Source organism: Acanthaster planci, linkage group LG13, assembly GCF_054643075.1.
Source record: "Acanthaster planci isolate LZ-2023a linkage group LG13, COTS_SCS, whole genome shotgun sequence".
Taxonomy (NCBI): domain Eukaryota; kingdom Metazoa; phylum Echinodermata; class Asteroidea; order Valvatida; family Acanthasteridae; genus Acanthaster; species Acanthaster planci.
In genome coordinates this window covers 13,511,273-13,529,781 of record NC_141789.1, presented here as the reverse complement: position 1 = coordinate 13,529,781, position 18,509 = coordinate 13,511,273, and the positions used below count along the sequence as shown (strand labels likewise).

The following is an 18,509-nucleotide window of genomic DNA, read 5'->3' as shown; positions in this document are numbered from 1 at the left end:
TGCGGGACAGTCGATCCCCAACGCTCGAGCCCCGAGGAAACCCGCGGAATCCTGTGTCGGAGGGGAGAACTCTGTCGCCATCTCGCTCGGATTAGTGCCCGCAAAAAAGGACCACTTCCTATCAGGAATGAAAGTTGCTGAAACCCGGGCACAGTTATGGTGAAATGCGATATTTTGCAGCGCAGATGAAATGGCAAGACGAAACACAGAAGGGCGGCACATTAGTTTGAGGAGGAAAGGAAAACCGGACACAATGTTTTGCCACATGGAAAACAAATGCTTGTCTGAACTGTGATATACCTTTTTCCCAGATGACGAGGAGAAAAACGGCTGGCGAACCATAGTTCTTTCTTAGAGCGGACGAATTTGGAAAAACCGAAAATCCCTCTCAAATCACTGTACCTTTAAAAACGCGTCAAAGAAGAGTACACCCTGGTTAACCTCAACTGAAAACTATCGTGGAAATATCACTTTTTATTTGAATTACGGAAAATCCAAAGCACGGTCCATTTCAAATTAGTTTTTGATAAATGTGCTTTCAATTTTCTATCAAGCATTGGTTCCCTGTCAGTATTTCGCTGACAAAAGGTCATACATCACAAGTACATGATTGACAAAAGGGACAGGCTTCTAAAACACTCTCAGTAATTCATTTCTAATCTAGAAAGTTTTCCCCAAAGAAATTAATCTCCGAACGTAGTGACGAAAAAGTGCGCAAGCCTTCAAGCATGGGAACCGCCAGAACTCTTGGACTAGCCCGACAGCAAGCACTATCCTCCCGTTCGTGAACTCTCTCTGGAAAAAAAACCTGAGATTAAAATCTCAACTCCGGAAGTCCCATCACCGACCTGAGTCACATGCGGAGCGCTTCAGTGATTATTACTGTTCCACATTGCCCCAGCGATATTCGCACACGCCGCTTTTCCTAAACAGGCAGTGTCCCCAGCGCCGATTTGGTCCCCCCCGAACTCGCTGACCGCAAACGAGGCAGAGGAAATCGTATAATCCGAGGCAGTGGTTCCTTTTAATTAAATCCTTCAACTTGAATATTGTAGGCTTCGGGTTTTTTTCTGCCTCGACGCGTTCGGCTTGTGCGACGATGCTCAGCAGCGCCCATAGGGCTGCGGGGTCCGATGGAGCTCCTAGCTCAACTCTTTCTTATGGAAAACAGTTCGTGTCAATAAGATAAAATAATAATGCCGACGCTACATGCTATTTATTTTTCTCTATGGGTAAATGAAGCAGAGACCGTTAAAATTCAGTCACTGGCCCTTACACGGTGGGTTTTTTCCTCATTTTTTGGTGGCACATTTTGAAATAAGTAAATACAGACTATTTTACTTTGCTATGCAGGAGACCATACCAGGTGAAATAATGAGGTGTCAAATTAAAGCTTCAGAAAGCTTGGAAAGGAAGGATAAGCAATCTGTAATGTTTTGCATTCAAATAAGTTGAGTTCTAGTTTTATGGATTACAATCTAATATAAGATAACTTGTTTGCATTTCCAGATCTACAACATTTTGCATTGCAAATGTATGTTTGAATTTTTCATTCATGCCAATCTTGATGTTAACCTTTGAGTCAAGCAGTCAGTCCAAGACGAACAAGAAAGAAACCCACAGCCCGGCGGCATCATCCAATGTTTTTGCCATCAGTATTTATGATGCAACAGGCACTCCATAGTAATGACCACACACCCCCCCCGCCCGAGTCGGCTGCCTAGTTGTGGCTCAAGGCTACGCATTTCGGTTGGTTAGCGCGCCAGCAGCCACGACGTCCACAGGGGTTAAGCTCCTCTGTCAGCCGTCTTGACTGAGCTTGACGCTGCCTAACCAACCGTATCACGATCGCACGGTGCGAGCCTGAAAGAGGCCCAAGCTCCCATTCCCCAAAGTCGTTGTTCAGTTTTTGTTGGGCGCGTGCCGCCAACACCTCCAACGCCTGTCATGCAGCCCATAGCAATAATTATTTCTCATGAGAAAAGTGATACAGCGCTAGTCATGATTAATCAAAATTCCTCCTTTTAACTGTGGAAAAATTCTGTTTCTTTTTTGTGGCATAGTTCTCGACCGGGCCCGTCACGCACGTGAGCTATGTCGGCGCGGGTGTGATCCGGCTAATTTGGAGCGAATTACCGAGAGAAGATCGCATGGCTCGGCTCACCGGGCCGTGTACATAAAGCGGCGGGAGGCGCACTGGTTGAGAGACGCCTTTGACGGGGGAGTGCGGTGGGTCTCCGCGGGGTGCCCCTGGTATCGAGTCATCCTGTTTCCCTGCTCCTTGTCAGCATCCTGATTAGCCCCGGACAAAGCACATCAGACGGAATAACATTGCCACTTTCAAGTCAAGGAGAGTCTTATTCTCTCCTGACGTGAACCAACTTCGAGCGTCTTCGATGAATTATGACCATCGTTTTCCCGCGGACCTCACTTTCGCCTATAATTGACACCAGCGGCAAATCTGGAAACTGAAAGGTATGGGTTATGTAAATCATAACCTACTCCATAAACATTGTGTGACTTCTATCGCAGCTTTAAGACATGGACATGGCCTACTGTGATCTAATATTTTCCACATCGGGCCGCCGTGTCCCACCGGCCAGCGTTTCTACAGACACATCCTCGTTACAAATTTGGCATCTGAGACAGACAACCCAGTGGCAATCAGCTGTTTACTGTCATTTTCCCACATCGTGATGCAAGCCCTCCGGCAGCAGCAGTTAGAGAGAAAAAAAACCAGATTATCAAACTGAATTTTTGCTAATGTAACACTCGACCAGACTGTTTTTAATTACCTGACGGAACACGCTCGTGTATACACACGGCAGCGGGTTATCACAATCAAATGCAGCCATTAACGTTCCATCGCCTAAGTACATGCCTCACAAAGGCGATTTCTGACGTGCTAGCATACCGCTCTGGATAGAGAACTCCGACTGTAGAGTGCGGTGCTTGGCACGGAGTGACGGCCATGTTTTCGTCTCTCGCAAATCGTCCGAACTGAGGCGTAAGGTGTTGAGACAATCACGTAGAAACTTCAGAAAGATTGGCATATCTGCATGAGAAACCACTGGCAACAGGTTTTTTGCGAGCTCAATTTTGCGCATCTTATTGGAAGAGACCCGAATTAAACGTGCGGATGGAGCACCGCTGTGCACAGCCTCCGATACTAGGAGCACAGAGCGGGTCTTGACCGTTAGCTTGTGGGACTCAACCAGGGAGACGAACGTGCGTTTGGGTACGATCAAGCCTTGTGGAATGTATGGTCTTCGGCCACACCGAAAATGCGTACAGGCAGTGTCTTGAATCGCCCCAATCAACCAATGTAGTCTCAGTGGAATTCCCGGAAGCCCTATTTCCACGACAGGTAAGATTTGAATGTGTTATCCCACAGAACAATACTAAATGTTAGGCTCGGTCATGACAAATGACAGTTCGACCGCGTTATGTCCAACTGAATAAAGTGAAAAGCATCTGGTTTCGAATTGGTTAATCGACACTGACGAGCTCATCGGTGGAGTCGGTCTGAAATTGTGAGCAAGAGATCATGGGTTGTGGAGTCCAGAATGGTAGAGTCGAGCTCAGAATTCTATTTAACATTATAAGAATGCAATAGGTGGAAAGGCTTGCTGTACCACCATGCGAAGGAATATATTTCTTATGAGTATGTGTGGTTCTGAAAAGAACCAGGAGCATACTCAACGTCTCGGACTGCGTGCTTAGTCCGTCGTCAGGAGACGAAATAGCCTGAAATTCCATTAGAATGCTATAATACGGAAGCATATTGCTGCCAACGTAGAATTCTTTTATCTCGTTTAAACGACTTATTATTTCTTTTAAACGACTTATTATCTCGTTTAAACGACTTAGTATCTCGTTTCAAAGGCACACATGTCATTTAAACGAGATAATATATCGTTTAAACGAGATACTTTTTTCACGTTGGCAACAATACGCTTCCGTACTATAACAAACAGTGCCGTGGAAGCTCAGAGAGAAGGTCACAAACAAAAGAAACACGTCTTCGTAGTGACAGCAATTTGACTGATCTGAATGAGAATGTCGTTGCATGTTCTCTTCGCAAAGAGAGATTTTATTGACTCAGGTCAATTTACAATGCAATTGTAAATGTATACTCTCCCAACTTTGTACTTAGGGTTCTTTGTTTAAACCCCGGCGGTCAGTCTTTTCCAGAAGTGAGTATTTACGTCGAGACTGACCTTGTGTGTTTAACAGAAGGGCCAGCCTTGTGCTAGAATCACAACACAACAGAGGCAGAAAGGACTACGCCTGTATCCCACACAGACGTGACATGTGTCTGGGCAAGTCACACTCTTACAAATTATGAGTGCCCTGGTAGTTCGTCCATATACCTGACGGGTACAAAATCCAAATTTGTTATTTGTTTTCTTGTTGAAATTTCAACATGCCATTTTCCGATTGACAGCTCAATCGCACCGAGTCGTCTGTTCCCTCGCGTCTCATTTTAAATCTAGCGTGTTTCACGCTTGACGTGACTGACACAAACCTCAATTCGTCACAGCTTCTTTCTATTTTGACCACTGTTGTTACCCTTGTCAGCTTTCTTCCCCCTCCGGCGGGGATCTGAAACCGAAAACTCGAGAAATCTCGCGTCGAAGAATTCTTTTACCTGCGGCCATGTACCGTGGTCGATCAGGAAGAATCGAGAAAGACACATTTTGTTCAGGGCTGAGGTTTTCGAGATGGTTTAACAGTCTTTCTTTTATGTCTAAAGGGCGAAATTTATGCGTTATTTTCCCCAATCTCACAGGGGCATCAAAATTGTCGCCGAGGGCTCGAAGTTTAGTTTGGATTCCATCAAGATTAAATTTATGGAAAATACACTTCTTGATGCAATCATCAAATGCGAACTGCTTTGCATTTTTATCACTGAATTCATTAACTGGACAAAATAACAAAGGTTGAAATCACATTACAAAGTGAAATATGTTCGATTATTATTTTGTACCAAAACAATTTGTGTTTCATTTGTCTACGGTGTGCATGAGCGTATGGCTGTTATCAATTTAAGCCATGCTGCATCTGGTTTAAATGAAGTTGGCGTAATCAATGTCTCACTTAGGACCATCGCAATTATTTTAATTGCCACTGTGCCTTATACGCTGTCTTAATTGGATTAAAATGGATTCCCACATATGCAGACGGCTGGAGATAATATTGGAGAAGAAGGAGGATATGAGGTCCAGAGAATTAAATGGGCATTTACCGTAGGGAAAAAAAACTGCTCTTGGCACTGCCCAATACAGCTTAACGGCGATCATTATAAAATGCATGCAGCCGGGTAATTAACAGTGGCTTCGTTGTTTAAATGGGATATTCAAAGCTTGAAATGTCAACATTTCAACAATATGTTGGGGAAAAAAGTCACTTTTTTATCTTTGAACTTTAACGCTCAAAGTTAACATCATACTTTTTTCAGTCATACCGTGTTTAATAGCGTCATCGTGACAATACATTTTCCCGTGTTTAATTAGGCCCATTTCGAATGGGGGCTACAGCGCCCTCCCGCGTTGATTGGCACGAGCCACTCATTAGCTGCAATTTGTTAAATAGTGCCCCTCATGATTTTAACGGGTAATCTGTCAAACATTAATTTGCAATGGAGAGTTTTAATCTGTGTTATTCGCCGATTAAACATTGCCGTCGAAATCGATATTTTTGTCTTCATTACGCGCAGTCGAATGTATATTACATTAATACTTGTTAGATAGTGATAAAAAAAATTGCTACTGATTAAAAATGAAGAGAAAAGAAAGAAAGAAAGAAAGAAACAGGGAAGCGAACACCAACAATTCGAAGAAGACAGAGCATTGCCTGCACGGTTCTACCAAAGAGATTTTCATACTGGCTCGACATGCAACGGCTGTTTACTAATACTTCATTTAGTGACCTTAAAGCAAAATTGACAGCAGCCAATGTAATGATGGCACGCTGCTCAGCCGCAATGTCAGGCTGGCTTTCGTAAACGATTCCTCGAGGTCTTGTGTTGACATTTGAATGTCCATACTCATCTTTAAAGAAAGTAATTGCGTTCACAACATTAACGGTTGCATTGTCAGGATCCATTTGTCAGACGTTGTTTCAATTATGGCCATTTAGCTGACGAATGTAGTCGACAGCTTCATTTCATCGAATGTCGTTTAATTATATGCTATTTCCAAACATTATGTCAAGTGCTTCAACGTCTATAAGAGCAATCTAGATTATTTCCGTAAACTGATTTCAAATGTACTTTGGTGCTGTATGATTTTCTGTCTTCAGCTATCAACTTGAAACCTGCCAGTGAATATGAAAGACCATTGGAGAGCACCTAGTCGTGACTGAGATTAAACTTATCCACGAAACAGCCGTTTCATTTCAACACCCCCCACCTCGCGTCCACACAGCCTGTGCGCGCGCGCGCCTTCAGCCGTATCCAAACCACCGCCCCAACAGCCGCGAGATTAACTTACATTTCGTCGATAATTTTGGGCCTCCCGCCCTCTCTCATTTCGCGCTCAAAGTGGCGGTCTCCGGGCTGCTGTCGTGTACGATTCCATTCAAGGCGGTCAGTGAGCCCACCGCCCGGCCGCGAGGGCTGCAGGGCTGATACGCTGCCATGAATAAAAACCATCGCGGGTTCAGGGAAGATCGCGGATCTAAATCGTCAACACCCGAAACGGAATGCTTATCCGACTTTGGTTTAAAGAGAGAGCCATCTGCTACTGTTGACAGATTTAGGATCTTCACTTCATTCGAAATGTGAAGAGCTGACAACTAATACTATTTTGAACATGGTATATATGTCATTATTCCTGTCGACAAAACAGTTTGTGCGTATATTACATAGGCCCACAACATGATAACTTATTATCAGTTCAATCTGTATATTGAAAATATTTTTTCTCTTTGCACGTTAGTGTTAGGTTTGTTCTAAGCTAAGTGTAAATGTCTTGATTTCAGTCTTTTGCCTAAATCGAACAGTGAAAGTAAAACTGGATCTCCGAGTATTATCATCGTGGCTTCAAGCTGGATGGTGTTCACAAAGCCATGGTAACAAGCATTCCTGTTAAGGCAGTTCCGCTGAAGACGACACCTAGCCGAACGGCTGTAGTTACCGTTGGCAGGAAACAACGGAGCACTGGGGTCGCATTAACCAGTCTGGCTCAATGCCTCGAGGTGTTAAAGGTGAATTGTCATTATGCCTGACGGGTCACCCACCATTTGTCTCGGCGATTCCAGCAGCGCTAGTGGGCCCAGCACCGTGAAATTTGATTTGACGAATTAAGGCGGGAAGGAAAGAGCGGGAAAATAGGGCCCTGATCGTCTGCTTCGGCTGGCTTTCGAATAATGCATGTCGATATTTTTCTCTTCTCTTTGAACGGTATACTAAATGGTACTTTCTGCACTTAACACTCTTGAGGCACGTCTTGACGAAACCGACTTTCCCCCCCGAATTATACATGTTCTGAAATCTAAACAAGGGGAGATTTGTCCTTTTTTTTGGTAAAAAAATCTAGTATTTTTCAAATCGTGTCAGTGGATTCTTATTTCATTGAATGAGCTGTAGATGCCAACCTCTAACGTGCCAACAAGATTTGACCCATAAGCAACCAGAAACGCATTGTCCATGTTGTCATACCTATTGTCCCAGCATTAAGCATTACCACATGCGATAAAATATTAAAAGCTGATAACTGTCCAACTTCTGTCAGGTCAGACTCCAGTTTAGCTGATGTCAAGTCAATCCAGCCTTAATCAAGGCGGTTTCCCTTCCATTTCCGAGTCACGTATAGTACAGTTCCCGCTCACAGGAGTGCCTCGCCGGCCCCTTCCCGCTGTCGTTGTTGATCTAGCCGCTGTTAAACGCAATGTTACGGAGAACTTCCAAGGACCATCATGCTCTGTTTTTTATTAATATTTGTCATCGCTCATCTGATCACGGTTCGTTCGTCATGGGCAAAAAATTAACTTGCTCCCCTTGAGGCCCAAAGGGGGGAGGCCGAATATGAGAAGAAAAATCACCGTCAAATTGCGCGTCAAAAAGAATTGTCCCCTCTATTCACGCAAATCATTAATCGAGGAATCTACGTTGGTGCCTTTTAGCCAAAACAATTTAACCTTAGTAATACGTGTTTTACCTCTGAATGTGAGTTGTTGAGTTATTGAGAATTAGTTTAAACATTATTACGTTATACAGAATAATGTCCACGTGTTATTTCTCTCCGTCCTGCGGTCCGAGGTCCTGTGGCCAAGAAGTGCATCGTCTATTGCCTGTCATTCACGCGGCGCATTGCACTTTTCATCGCCGGCATGAAGGGACGGCGAGCGAGTTTACCTTGGCCGCGTTGTGCTTAATTTATACGCGCATAAATAGAGCGAAATACTGCACTCTATGCATGGAGATATAGGGAAGGAGGCATCAAGTAATGGACACCTGTCTTGCAGCCAAGGACTTACTTAGAGTGCTATCAGAAACACAAGGAGCTTAAATTTGGACACTTCTTTTTCACGGTTGAATAATAAATCGCAACCTTTACCAATACCGACTTTGTAGCGTTCATTCGCATTTGGGCAGTCCCACGCCCAGCTGGATTTTTAGCTGCATGCTTTATGAGTGCCTGTCCTTCACCTTCTGCGTCAGTTTGTCCTTCGATTTTTATTCAATGCATTGATTCGAATGGGGAACACAACACCGAACTGCATACCCATTCACAATCATTTCACATTTTTTTGAACTTACAAAATGTACCATTTACTTAATGCACTTCATTGACCGACCGTTTTCCTCGCGTTACTCCATATCTCATGATATATAACCTTTCATTCTTGAGAATGTTCAACGCGTGATCAGTTACAAGTCATTATTATGGCAGCCTCGTTAACAGTGTATTGCTAAAGTGATTAGAACGTGTCCGGAATGATTATATGATTTTCTCGACCTGTCAAATGAATGCTCTTATTCTAGGACAAGACATTCTGACAACCCTGGCGACATCTATGCGCTTTATCGTACCGCGATATCTAACTCGCAGGTCAAAGCTCAAATTAGTGTGTGATTATCTACAAGATAGGGTTTGCTGATTGTATGGCCTGTGGGGCAGTTAATTCACGGGAGAAAGGCTAATCAGGGGGTGTGACTTCTCCCTGAATCTTTTGTCGTCTCCGAAGACAGTGGCCTTTTCACGGAATCTTTGCTTCGGAAGTTGGTTTGAGCCCCCCCCAACGTCGCCGCCCCGTTCTGGCGAATCGAATATAGCTAAGTTGCAAACAATAATATATCCAGCCCCGATAATATTTTAAACGTGGTTCATCTTCATCCATAATCTTCCGTCGTGGGTATTCGCCAGGGAAAAAAATATATGTGATTTATCGCTTCGACCAAAGGAGAGCCACTTACCGGCATCTAATGTTAGCAACGCAGATCACTTGGGTTACTGTGACAATTGCCATAATTTTGTAACGCTTACTAAATAGTACAGAGAAAATATATTTCTTTTGACAGCGAGGTACATGTAAATAGACACGTTTTGTTTTTCAATTACATGTATCAGAGAGTGATTTTTCTTGATCTTCCCAACCTTTTTCGACAACAGATAAACTATTCACATTCTGTATTTTGAAATGTACTCAAAATAAATATGTCTTCATGACTACTCCAAATTTGCAAAAGCTTTTCGAAAGGATATAGCCTTTTTGTATGCCTATATAATTTTTCATTCCTGTTTTGATGGTAATGCAATACGGTGCTCGTTTTTTACAACATTCAGTTAGCTTCATCATTTTCTTTTTATGGAAATGATTCCGACGAGGTCGCTTTCAGAATGGGTAATTTGATAGCAGAGCCGTATGTTGCGTGCAACTCGAGGAATTCAAGGTAGGTCACAGCCACCATCATAACAAACAGGTTTCATGTAAGGTGCAGAAACAAATATCAGAAATACTCCCTCTGATGGATTTTTCTCAGACACTCTTTTTGTTCATGTTTATACTCTCTTCAATTTACAAAAATTACTTGACGTCTTTAGTGGGCTAAGAGTCTTGAGGAGAGCACCTTTTAATTATCTAAAATTGTCCAAGCTTGTCAGGACAACTGCATGCCAATCAAGGAAGACACTGTTGAGTTCCGCTGTTTTTCTCTCATAAGTGGGAACCCAAATTTGCTCATTAAAAATAAGTCTGAAAAATAATAAAGGAAACTCAGGATAGGAAAAAAATCATGTCAACAATTCCAGCAGATTTTGTGCACAAATCAATGCAAGATGGAGGTTTTCTCCCTGGGATGACGTCACAGTTTTTCTCATGAATATGGAAAATAATTTAAGCATAAAACCAAAAGACCCGAATATAGATTTTGAAATAGCATAATAGGAAGTGAAGACAAAAATGCATTTCACTGGATTTGGTGAAAATAACTGCATTGCATAAAGACTATTGCGTTTGCGGAGTACAGGTTGAGTTCCGTTGAGCGGTAGGCCTATACGCTGTCTTTAGGCAGTGGACGCTTTGCGTTCTATAGCTAGTAATTATTTGCAAAGACAGTTAATTTGAACATTTGATGGGCATGAATCCTAATAAAAAAATTAACATGAACACAATTGCAAGTTTAAGAGGGTTAGATTTTTTTGGAATCCCAGATTATTGTTGGTGTGTCTGCTACTCCTGCGTAGTGGCAGGGTGGTCCGGCATCGTAGTAAAAAAAAATGAAATTTCAAAGCACTTTTTCGAATCACGGAAGAATTTAGTTTCCCTGTAAATTCCCCTTCGCTCCTCCCCATAGTTGATTTCTCCCGCTTATCTAATCTAATTTTTGAAAACAATCTGGAGCAAATATGAATTAATGGAATGCAAGTTTGAGAAGCCATTTGTGGTCCAGTGCCGTCGGTGAACGGCACTCCCGAGAAAATCTGCTCGCTCATTACAATAATAGTCATTTTAATGGAGCAGTCAAATTCTAAGGGGCGGTCGATATTGTTCCTCACCGCCTTTACTTTTATCCAATAAAGAACAGTTCCTCCATTGTTCCCTGGGGAATTCTGGGTCTGGAAAGGAAGAGGTTGAAAGCTGCCATTTTGGAGATGGGGGATGGGGGAAGTATAGTAGGTCGCCGACACACCAACGGCCAGCGCCTAGGGCTAGCAAAGCCGCAGTTTAATGAACCGCTCCATTAAAACGTGTGTCGCGAGAAAACCAGCAGGCGCGGCCGCGCAGGCATCCTGAATGCTCATGTGTGATTATACACCACAAACATCAGCATGATACGTTGACTAGTGCGTGCAGGTGTGCCCCCCCCCAAAAAAAAGCTGCCGAAAGCTGTATTTTACGTACGCATGCAGACCCCAAAGTGTGCAAGTTAGAGAATAATTATGCAAATGTACGCCAAAGACGCTTGAGGGCATCTTAAAGGGCTGGTATCAGCGATGCGCTTCCTGCCGGGATTGATAAGACTATCTCATTAACTCGAATTTATTCATCGTGATGGTCTTGCTGCAAACTGAAACATCAGACTTGCAGTGAGGGTCTTTAAAAAGTACATGAATTGGAATGCAGTTTACTCAAGTGAAAGTGCGTTCACTTTCGTGCTGACGATATGGCGTCGCTAGATCGCCCTTCAAACAAATCTACATTGTAAACACAGCCTCATTTTGACCACTGTGTCTAACATCATCCTTACAGAACTTTAATATCTTGGGGAAATTAAGTTTCGGTTGAAATCTACCTGCCCAAAGATACATGTTTGAATATTTTCCACCCCAATTCCTATCCTTCTTTCTCCTTGACTACATCCAGTATCATTCTCTCAAAGCCCAGGGGGCTTAACCTCGTTACCACGATCACTCAGCTTCAGTATCCATCTGCGGAGGAGAATTGCGACAGGGCCCTATTACCTGAAAAGAAGAGGGGGGAAAGACAGAGGCAAAACTCGGCCCACGCAGGGTGAGTTTTAAGACCTCATCCGCTGGAAACCAGATCTGCTACTCATTATTTTGTCGGCGGTGCTTTGCGCACCCCTGCCAGAATCCTCGAGACCGACGGAGATCCAGAAGGGAGGACTGAGGAAGAAGGGAAGAAAGAAGATGAGGCTCCTTCTTACAATGACATCCTCCCCTCCCCCCACCAACAAACCGCCTGGGGGCCTTAGATGCCTGTGCATCGGCACGATTCCCGGTCTTTTTTTTAATCAATCCATTCTGTAATGCTACCACGGATCTCTCAGTCCCAGCCACTCGTTTCCAATTTGAACCGGCCCCGACCGGATATCACTAGATCGGTCCCGATCTTTGTATGTTGGAAACCGCATGCCTCCCCAATACTTGGGATCAGTTTCAACTTTTTTTGTGTGTGTGGCGGCGCACACTGGTTCATTTTATTTTTCACACGGCTGCACCAGCCTACAGTTGCCTCTCAAGCGCCATATTTTAAACGTTCGTGCTCACAAAAACCTGCTTGGTCTTCGTGTATTGCATCAGTCAGGCTCCTCAGCGGTTTCATGTTTCAAGCAAGAATTTGTCATTTTTGTGTGTTTTTGGATGTGGCCGTTCATAAGAGTTTCAACCAACTTCTGCTTTCATGATATCCAAAACATCAAACAGCCGCTGAGATTTTGATCATTTAATACGAAATGATCGCCGGAGCGTGGTTTTAAAATAATTTCATCAGCATGCAAATGAGGGCGCTTTTCCAGCCTTTGATCTGTCCGTCAGCAGTCGTGTGTCTATAGCCCTTTGAACTTGTTGTGTTAAAGTCATTTTCGTCCCAACGTGAGCCCGCCAACTCAAGCACCATGATGAGGCCGTGCACTTTTTTAGTGACGCCTTGTTCGTGAAGGTCAAGGGTCAAACACAAATGAACACGATGAGCATCGATCCTCCGGGGAAACTGCTTGATCTAGGGCCTGTAATTGTTTTGTTCTTCGCGCAGGAGGCCGTTTTGGTTGATTGGAATGTACAGTGAATTTCCTTCATGAGGCTGTAGCCGAGTTTAATCTTTCCCAAGGAAACTTTCGACACCTTGAAATTTCTTATTCCCTTTTGACATAATTTTGTGTACATATTACCAACAAAGATATTGTTTCCATTGCTTGCCATTTTTGCACTGCACAAAACGCTTTATGTTCCCCCCTTTTAATTAAAGAAATCAGCCCTGTTTGAAAGGGATGGACAGTGCGATAGCCAGTGTTTTAAAGAAGGATTGACAAACTCTGGAATTCGTTATAAACAAAAGGGCGGTCAAATCAGACTCGAATGCATAGATATCCCCCTATCGACGAGACTCATGGTCGATGAAGGCCCCAGAGATACATCAGCCGCATCATTCTTCCTATCGTTGGTAAGACAGCAATCTCTTCCTTGGGCTAAAACCAAGTCTGTCTTTTTGGGGATGGGACGTAGGGATGCGCATCACTTGTTGAATTCAAAAGCAGTGCGCATTGGGTCACGTGATCGGGAGCCCTGCGCCAAGATTTGAAGCCATCACTTCGGCCGGTCATTACTTCGACCGTCAAAGCTTATCGCGTGTGCACAGTGCCTGTCTTCGGCGCAGCGAGTCGGCTGGCTGCCAATCAATACACAGCCGCAGAAGCTGTCTGGGGTAGGTACTCTTCCGCGGAGACCTCGGGATAATGCACCACTTACGTAGGCCATACTGGCCGCCATTGCCTCGCTAATGGCGGGCTCTTCAGCGTGCATCCATGCCTGAACTTCTACCCCCTTTCCTGGCTAATTCGATGATCTCCACTGACAGGCGGTTTTCTCGAATCTGTTGTGTGGGTTACACTTGCGAATCGTCCAGGGATTTACTCTTCCTGAAAAGAGAGATCTTATCCCGAAGCTGTGATTTAGTCTTTGTGACTGGAGAGAAAAGGGGAAGAAAATCTCTCAAGAAGTTGTTTGCCAATAGAGGGCGGGCTTTGCCCCGTCACCCAACATATCTGCTTACCAGTGGCCGGAGGGACGCCTGAGCGATATGCAGAACATAAAACCACACGAGGAAGGGGGATATGTATGTCTGCAATCCAACCTGTAGCGGAGGGATCAGCCTCGATCCTGGCTGGCGCTTCCCCGCTCTCTCTCTCTCACTCTCCGCGCTCCAGGAATCGGAATAATCGAGGACCTTCTTCGCGTGGTTGTTTTTGGCGGGGATCAACTGATCAGCGCTGTTTGAACAGTGTGCAGATTTTGGGTCGGAGACATATTTTCTCGCTCTCTTTCTCTCTGCGCTGTCGTCATCAGAGAGCCCTCGAAGTTTGTCAGCTGCCCAACCTAACTGGAATTAACGCCGTGATATGTAAGTACTGGTGCGACACTTTTCACTGAGATTGAAAAAGGATTGAAAGTTTGTCGGGTTTTTTTCCAGGCTCTTCAGTGACATTGTCCATAGTGTACATTACAAGCGAGTTACAACTGTGTATTGCCGTTCTCAAGCCGCTTTGTACAAGCTCCATGACTTTTTTGTAAATTCAAAAGAAATCACAAGATTCTTTTATGGATTTTTATCTAAACCTGATGAAATTGCCGTGCAAAGTGTGTTTTATTACTGTCTTGCTGTGCTGTAACCTTACACAGAGTACCCATTTAGGCAACATACGAGACACGTGCACGTGTACATGTTATTTGATTGTACAATATTCAGTCCTCACAGATTTCACTCTTGTATCATTGACGAAAGAAAGTTCCCACCATTAAGTAATAAAGAAAAACGCGCATCGCAGTTATGGGATGTATTCAAGCGTTGTTGCAATAATAATTGGTCTGACCCAACTAAGCTGGCTCATCACGCCATCTGGTCCAGTTTTACTTTCTTCTACAATCGTTTTTTTTATTCCACTACATATCTAAAAACAGGATCCCTTTTCACCAGCATTGTGTCAGACTACACATCCGTATCCCTAATATGTGGAATCAACCCCTGGATAGAATGAAAAAAAATACGTCTGCATATTTGCTCTCATGCCAATTGCTATAATGTTATTATAAAACCTTGCGGGCATAGTACATTAATGCACTGATCTGTTTAGTGTGCTCCATGACAGATGTAAGCGATGGTAGTCTTCCACTAATTTATAAGGATATAAATAATTCGGATGAGAAGCCATCACTGCCATGGGGTCGCGCTCTATCGTGCCAGCGCGTGAAATACCTCAGAAAAGAATACCTCTGGAGAGCAAAATTATGGGAAAGCTTTTTCCTTGAAACTCCAAGCTTCTTCTGCTGCACAATCGCCATACAATGGCTATCCTGGGCTGTCTTTCACCTGCCATCTTCTGGACTGTCCTTTCCCGCCAAAATTACAGGGTTTTTATCTGATCAATATGTCGTTGCACACGGAGATGCAGCGCCTCCCAGCGCGGTCATGTTGCAGCGCTATTCGTAATCGGTCCCTGAGACTCGCGAGGCCATTTTGTCCGGCGAGATTCCTTGTGCAAGCCTGATTCAGGTCATGCTTCAGCAAGCTTGACCCAGGCTTGGCTGGTATCCCGACAGTGTTTTGTAATGCGACCATGCACAGTAATGAAAGTCGGTTATTGTAAGTTGGTTCATATTTCCTCAAGCTTGGCATTCTGCCTCGTGTCGATTTTATACCTACAGTCATTGTAAGGTTGCCAACTTCTTCCGGGCTCTCTTCCTTTTTGATGTTTCCGTATTCATACATTCAAGTAAAGTGCATATTTTCATAGATAATGCTCAAAAAATACAATATTCTCACGTTTACAGTGATGGAAATGCACTGACGGACTACTGTCTTGACTTCTCAGGAGGGCCTCTTGTAGTTGTGTTGAGCTATTAAATTTGTGACCATAAATACGAATGTATTGAGAATGCCCATTAGCACATGTCTCATAATGCATGCATTATCTAATCTTGCACCTTTTGAAAATCCTCAAATAATGAGAGTCGCATAATTGAATGCGGCCCTAACTAATGCAGAAGACACCCGAAGCAGAGACAAAGCTCTTTAATAATGCCGGGGCAACACTGAGGGTCTGGTGAAGTGGTTGATGAGGCAGACCCTTTGCGGAGTCACCCTAGCTCGCCGGTAACACTTAGACCTCCTTGTCCGTGGAGTAGGGGGTTTGCCATTACCTCCGTCCCACGGCAAACATCATTTGCCTTGAAGTTTCTCCCTGCCGTTGTCGATATGGGGCTTAAATCACGGCGTGTAGACATCAGGAAATGAGACAGCTACAATTGAATTTTCCGGCCAAACTAATAACTAGCGGGTAGTTTATGTGTCGTTTGACTATTTCCGTCATTCCATATGAGTTGCATTATCTGCTGCTGATTTTAAAGGTATCCCGTCCACCGTCCATCAAAATAGTGACTTAAGCAAAGATGAACATTGTTTCATAAGTGCACGTATATTACCGATGCATGTGCACACGCAGAGGCTCACGTCAGCCGCGATTTTCGACGTTTTGGTGTGGCCATCATTGGCCGTTGTACCCCCTGACTGAAAGAAATACAGGAGGCTGCCTTTAAAGGGAATGCGGAACATAAAGTGTTGACTATAACTGCATATAACGTACATTTCTTGGTGTCTCTCTGGATTTGTAAATGGCGTTTGACATATTAAATATAACAGTTTGTTGCATAAAGCTGAATTTGTATGGCATAAGAGGTACTTTTTACATTGGCCTCGTTGCTATCTTTCTAAAAACAGCTAGGAAATGATGTACTAAAATAGGCCCTTGCTCCTCGTCTTCGAGTACCACCCAAGATCTCTTTTTGAGCCATTTGAAGCAGTTTTCCTTGTATGATATTTTCAGTGCTTCATCGGGTCCATTACTTTATCCTTTTTTGCTGACGACACCAATATATTCAACTTAAGTAGTAGCACAGATATATAGACTGTTGTAAAATGTTGTTCTTAATGTTGAATTTAATCAAAGTATCTGTTTGAAACCTGCCTAAAAGATTGTCACTTAATTTAAAAAGGGGAGATCCATGGTCTTAAGTTCGAAATACTAAAGAGAAATTAAATATATATAAATTTCAAAATAAAATTAAGAACGAGCCCTCATACCAAAGCTGTCACATGCCAAATTTCATTTCAAAGGGGAAAAATACTTCTGGAATCGTTTCACAATCTTTTAATCCAATAGATCTATACATGGTTGTCATACTCTTTATCAAAATCTGAACAACTTTCCCTGAACATATTTCTTTCTCTGGACCAAGAAAACTGGAACTGAATGTTCCATCTTACATAACAAGTCGCTCTTCAAGTAATATTCAAATGTAAACTAAAGACATTCCTACTGAATTCTCAGAGTGCCTAATTTTTTACCGTATTAGTTCTTTAAGCTGGTTAGCCATTACTGATCTGTTATTGATTATCGTGTCCGTTATATTGTATTATTGAGGGTATTCCTCGCTTCCATAATTAATGTTATTAGACTTGTTTTGTCCTGTATTGTTGGACACAACCGACGCAAGCCCAGGCTTATATGATTATGCGTTCACAGGGTGGAAGTGAAAAAGAAACATTGCTCAATAGTTGACATTTTCCCGCACTGTCGACCATGACAGAAGGTTACACCTCGTACAGATCAGACCGGCTGTGGCGAATGCCGAGAGCAAGAAAAAAAAATGCGCTAGTCACGTCATCGCCACGGTTCCTGAGAATCATCGGGAAGAAATGAACTGACCAAGTTTCTCTATTTTTGAAGGAGGTGGGGTGGGGTGGGGGGGGTAACGACTGAAAGCCAATTTCGTCTTCTTCAGAGAGGCAGACCTTGAACTTTCGCGATGAGCGATGCTCTGAGATTGGTGCGTCACGACGGACGAAAATAGCAGGCGGGGTCGACGAAAAGAGGACGATAGAGTGAAAAAAGGAGGAGAGATATTCGATGCCGACATACGCAAGTAGGTGGCGGCAATGCTTGGAAACCTCGGCGTTAACTTGACAGAAATGGCAATTACCGTTGTCCTCGGAGGAGAAGGGAAGAGCTACCACAACAGATTGTATTCTGACACTTACAAAAAAATGATATTTGCTGAAGTGAAGTTTCTCCTATTTCCCCGGGGAACAAAGGAGCCAGATAAAAAAGACCGTATCGTTTTACCGGTTATTAAATAAGTCAGATACAAGTTCGGCCTTCGCTCATTTTTTTTTCCTGCGGTGTGTTTATCGTAACCGGAGCTCTCTTGTCGCTAAGGCGTATAAACCGAGCGCGGGAACGTTTCAGCTGTCGTCGCTGGATATACTAACACAGGCTATAAAGACGAGCAAGGGTCTCTTTCTCTTTCTTCCTCTACGTTTCTTTCTTTGTGCCGCTTGGAAGACGCATTCGCCTTTTTTCCCGTCAGGTGAGGACCGTGGGCATGACTTGGCTTGGCTGGACACGACGTCTGTCGCGTTGAGTGAGAGCAGGTATCCGGTAACTCGTCTTAGCCACGCACGGTGGTGTCGCGTTGACCCCCCCACCCCCAATTGCTCTCCTGTAGACAACAATTAACGGATGGAAGGTTGTGGGTTTCCAATCTTAC

At 43.7% G+C, this 18,509-nt stretch overlaps 1 protein-coding gene across 3 annotated transcripts in view; it reads left to right on the top strand.

The window, feature by feature from the left end:
• The first annotated feature begins 1,767 nt into the window (after positions 1-1,767).
• The window catches only part of LOC110973910 (D(1) dopamine receptor-like), a 71,959-nt gene continuing 55,217 nt past the window's right edge, over positions 1,768-18,509 (top strand). For 2 of the 3 annotated variants that reach the window (XM_087144982.1, XM_022225122.2), the window contains exon 1: positions 1,768-3,367. The gene's annotated coding sequence lies outside the window, so the exon portion shown is untranslated. Of the gene's footprint in view, positions 3,368-13,530; positions 14,308-18,509 lie in introns of those variants that run through there. The other variant, XM_022225121.2, reaches the window with a different exon arrangement.